Source organism: Protopterus annectens, chromosome 8.part0, assembly GCF_019279795.1.
Source record: "Protopterus annectens isolate FY-2018-M chromosome 8.part0, PAN1.0, whole genome shotgun sequence".
Lineage (NCBI taxonomy): Eukaryota > Metazoa > Chordata > Ceratodontiformes > Protopteridae > Protopterus > Protopterus annectens.
The window spans coordinates 160,350,499-160,356,044 of record NC_056741.1 but is presented as its reverse complement, the minus strand read 5'-3'; positions in this window follow the sequence as shown (position 1 = coordinate 160,356,044).

Sequence of the window (5,546 nt, the reverse complement as noted above, 5' to 3'; positions counted from 1 at the left end):
TTGGATTCCCCAGAGGAATTGATCACCAAAAACATCGACTTCGATGAAGGGGAAGGATCCCCAAGGTCACCACTGATGATGTCTCCTTTGGAGACATTCTGGAAATATTAAAAGAAAGGGGTGACTGGAAGTCCCAGAATCCCTCTTCTGAGGAGTCAGTGTACCTGCAGGCTTTTGGCACTTGACCATTTACCAATTGGGTGACTCGACCTACTGACAAGCTCATTCAGTTGATCTCTTAGCGGGCATGGAAGACCCCTGATACTATTGAACCTGTCCCCAGGAGACCTGACAAAATTCTGTCCACCCCACCCCTTAAGACAGTTCTAAAGGGTTAGATGTTGACCCCATGGTCATGGCAGTAGCCACAAAGAAGGAACTGGCTGAGGAGAGTTCCTCTGTCCATCCACCCTACAGAGATTCTCGGGCGATGGATAGATGTGGAAAGTGGGTCTATGCATCATCAACTTTTGCCTTAAGGTCTTTGTATTTTTGGCACATTTTACCAGACTACGATGGGATCTGGTCAAGGAGGTATCAGATACCATGGTAGGAGCCATTTCCAAGGAGGTCCAAGAAAAGGTTGCTTCCTAATTGGCTACCCTGGAGTCTGTGTCTAATGTATCTATAAAGCTTATTGCCCATGCGGCAGAAGGAACCACCAGAGTAGCAGGTTCAGGCATTGTCATTTGGAGACACGCCTGGATGCGCTTATTTGACTTTGCAGAGCCAAAAGTCTTCATTCATCAGTGCACCTTTTGACAGATCATCCCTATTTGGACCAAAAGTTCAAGAAATATTACCCAGGTGTGAGAAAGATGGAAAGACCCTTTCTGGTGTGGGCATATGTTTTTCCACTCCCCAGATTCTTTTCCAGGAATCAAAAAGGTAGTGGGAAAACGTGGTTAAAAACATCCCAAGGGCCTTTTCAGGATACATGTGGAGGTAATTCCCCCAGGGGCAGGGGGGGGGAACTTTAATGGAAGACACCAGGTGGCCTGCAGAACCAGGGTTTCAGAGATTCTTTCTCTGGTAAACCCTTCCAGTGCTCCTGAAAGGAGGCCTGATTGGCTTCCTATGGACCAAATGCCTGGCTACAAATAACGTGGGATACTTTGGTGCAGAGGTTATACAATTCACTTTTACCTTCCTCCTCCTGTATGCAAAAAAGTCATAGATGTTTCACCCAGTCTGAGGGAACAAGCAGTTCTAGAAATCCAAAAACTGCTAGAAAAAAAGAGTCATCCAGGATGACCCACCAGACCAGATAGAGTCCAGAATTTACTCAAGATTCTTTTTAGTGCCAAAAAAGACAGGGGACTGGAGACCAATTTTGGATCTAACTATACTGAACAAATCAGTTCACCAGACTAAATTCTTAATGGTCATGGTACAGTTCATTCTTCTGGTTTTGGAAAAGGAAGATTGGATGTGCTCAATAGATCTTCAGGATGTCTATTGCCATATAAAAATGGACAAACAATCCAGACGTTTTCTCCACTTCTTGCTGGGAGCCAGTCACTATCAATTCAGAGTTCTGCCCTTTGCTCTCACCACAGCCCCCAGGGTGTTCAAAGGTATGGCAGTAGTCGCAGCTCACTTGAGACTGCAGGGATTCTGAGTGTTTCTTTATCTAGACGACTGGCTCATTACCACTCCAACCAGGCATCAATTGATAGAAGCAAGAAACCATGTACTTCACATTCATTCTTATTTGGGAATAACTGTAAATTATGAAAAATCAAAATTGACCCCAACTCAGAATTGCAAGATCATAGGAGCACTTCTAAATACTTGAACTTCCATAGCCTTTACTTCCCTTGTGAGATTACAGAATATCAGAATTCAGGTCCAGAAAATAATCATCAGCAGGAAAGTAACTGCTGATCTAGTCCCTCAAGTACTGGGCTCCATGGCAACATTGATAACTCTAGTTCCCTCAGCAAAATATCACATGAGAATACTACAATGGCTCTTAGTGTCTCAATGGTCAGTGTTGCACCAATCCATGTCAGAACTGATTTTGATTACCAGTCTTTGCAGAAAAGACTTAGCTTGGTGGATACATTCCAAAGACATTCTTCTAATCTGCTCCTTTGTCCCATCACAACCCAAAGCTTTAGTGACTATGGATGTCTCCCAGATGGGGTGGGGGCATTATCTGGGCAAGACTGTCCAAGGCACTTGGTCCCGCACAGAGGCCAATTTCATATCAATGTCCTGGAGCTAAGGGCAGTGCTTTTAGCACTGCAAGCTTTTCAAACTGATCCTCCTTTGGGAACAATTGCAGTTCAAAAAGACAATATGTCAGTAGTTTGGTACATCAACAAGCAGGGTTGAACCAAGTCTTACCCTCTATGTCGAGAAGCTCTGAGTGTAGCCGTGGTCAATCTCTTTCAACTGCATTCTGTTAGTAATGCATAGTTCTGCGAGTTCCAATGTGATAGCAGACAAAATGAGCAGGTGTATTCTCCTGCCTCACGAGTGGTCTCTCAATCCAAATGTGATGGAAAGCATTTTCTGTCAGTGGGGCCAGCCTTGCTGCGATCTTTTTGCCTCACTTCTAAACAACATGTGCAGCAACTACTTTGCCCTGATCCCCCCTCTGGGAGAGTTACCGAGAGATGCTCTTCTACACACTCGGCCATCTTGACTGCTGTATGCCTTTCCTCCAATTTCTCTAACTCCGAAATTCCTACATAAAGCAATCAGGCTAAAGAGGAAAGTAATCCTCATTCCACCTTATTGGCCTTGACAGGTATGGTTCCCCTTTCTTTGGCCTTGCCTGATACAACATTCTTGGATTCTGGACCTGTCTCCTGACCTTTTATCCCATCCAGAGGGATTACTCCATCCAAACATTAGGAACCTCAAGCTGACAGCTTGGTTTCTCCATTTCCATTAATAGCCCGGCTACCGTCACTTTCTTCTCCGGTACGTCATATTCTCTTAGCCTCTCATAAGCCAGCTATCCTTGAACTCTATACTAGTAGATGGAGGAGGTTTAGCCTTTGGGCTTGTGACAACAATAATGATCCCTTTTCAGTGCCCATTGATAAAATCCTAGAATTTTTAGCTTCACTTTTCAAAGCAGGTGTTTCTCAGTCTACCATCAAAATTCAATTAGCAGCTGTTTCTAATTTCCATAATTGTTTTGAAGAATCCTCCTTGGCTTCTCATAAGCTTTCCAAAGTCTTCTTAAAAGGAACACTCTTGCTGAAACCCCCTTAAAAGATCCTACCTCGCTTTGGGAGCCAACTTAGTGTTACAAATCATTGTTCAACCTCCCTTTGAACTGTCAGCTGAATGTGATCGAAAGTTTTTATTCTGGAAAACTATATTCTTAGTGGCAATTTCTGCCAGAAACATGTCAGAAATACAAGCCTTATCTTGTAAACATCCTTACCTGATTTTCCATAACGACAGAATTTCATTGAGAAGCAACCCTTCCTTTTTGCCTAAGGTGGTATCAGATACCAATATCAATCAGACTGTAAATTTAACAGTATTTTTTCCCAGTTTTGCTAACAAAGGTGAATACTGCTTACATTCATTAGATGTTTACATACAATTACATTTCTATCTACGCCGAACTAAGGATTTAAAAAAAATCCAACCAACTGTTTGTGTTATTTTCATCTATATAGCATAATTTGGTAAAGTGGTGCTCAGGAATATCCTTCCTTGAGTCTTCAAAAGGTCTAAGGTAGCTGGGGACTCTGTCCCATATGCTGAGGATAAAATGAAAAGTGACAACGTCAGATAAAGAAGTTATGTACTCACCGTAACTTTCCGTCTGTGTTGTCCATTTTCATTTATCCTCAACTGCCTTCCCTCGTTCCCTCTGCCTTTAAAGTTTTTGGTGGAACCAGATAGTGGACATATGTCACTAGTGTTCTTATTATATGGTTCAAGATATGGACTCTGTGAAGGCTTTTGTTTTTTTCACTCTGTCTGTCTTTTTGCAAACTCGATATGAGGTAACTGGAAGAGAAGCATTGTGGGCAAGGGTTAGGCTCGAGAGTTTTTGGCTACCACAACCTGTAGTAATAGCCGCATCAGTTCCAATGCTCGAAACTGAGCCCATATGTTGAGTACAAATGACAATGGACAATACACCTGGAATGTTTTGGTGGTACATAACTTCTCTTTTCCTTCCAAGAAACTTCAGTATTTACTGCACAGTAGGAGGATAAGCTGTTTGTACTCTGTGTAAGCAGTTCCAAGATCTGGAATTCCAATTGTTAACAGTCATCCTACATAACATGGTCCATATTTCAGACTGGCTGATGTTTTTTCCTGCACTGTTCAAAAGTTAGTGTTGCGAACAACTGCTTTGTCCCCCCGTCGCTAGTGTTACATTTGTCAGGCAGCTGTTTCCAAACATTAATTAGAAACTAAATGATTGCAAAACAAAAGTGATGAGTAATTGTCTTTAACCAGCTTGTTGTACCAATAAGGATTTCTGATGATAAGCATCAGAGAGAGCAAAGCTTAAGAGATAACTGACTGCTGTCATCCAAGCCTAACATGATGCAACATATAGGTTATGCATGTGATTACCTATCCATTACTTTTACAGTACCTAGTTATACCATATCTACATATTTAAATACAGTGTGTACATACACTAAAAAAGACATGGTCATTCAGTGAAGTGAAGTGCTCGATTCTCAGAAGTGATTGTTGGGTATCATTTTAGTCAAATCTTTAACAGTAAAGACAGCAGCAGCTTTCACTGACTTATGTGCTTGGATGTATTTTCAGACGTACACAATCAGGGCAAACTCATTGCTTATTAAGTAACTCTTATGTACTATTTAGTCAAATATGTTTAATAAATAGTAAACATATTTTATGTTAAAGGTTAACGTTTAATGAAAAATTCAAGGTTCTAAATTTACAAAGATGGATGACAGAAGAGGGCATTTCTTTCTTTAAACTTTTTTCTACCCAGCCTGTGTAGCCCAAAGGCTGTTTCTTCATAATCCCCTAATTACATAATCTTTACCAGGCTACCTCCAATGTAACACTATCTCTGGGTGTGTCCCCTTCCCCCAGCTAATTAGGCAATTGGCCTTGCAGTGCTTGTTAGTAATGCCCATACAGCAAGACATCTGATGGGCAGATTTATGTCATGGCACTAGTAGCCATCATGAATGCTGAGCTCATCAGATTTCCTAGCTTAAAGAATGGCACTTATGTTAATATCATGATGTCCTGCCACTTACCCAAGTGGCACTTGTGGTAATATCATGATGTCCTGCTAGTTACCCAAGTGGCATGTGGTAATATCATGATGTCCTGCCACTTACCCAAGTGGCACTTGTGGTAATACCATGATGTCCTGCCAGTTACCCAAGTGGCACGTGGTAATAACATGATGTCCTGCCACTTCCCCAAGTGGAATTTGTGGTAATATCTTGATGTTCTGCCAGTTACCCAAGTGGCACTTGTGGTAATATCATGATGTTCTGCCACTTCCCCAAGTGGTACTTGGGGTAATATCATAATGTCCTGCTAGTTCCCCAAGTGGCACTTGTGGT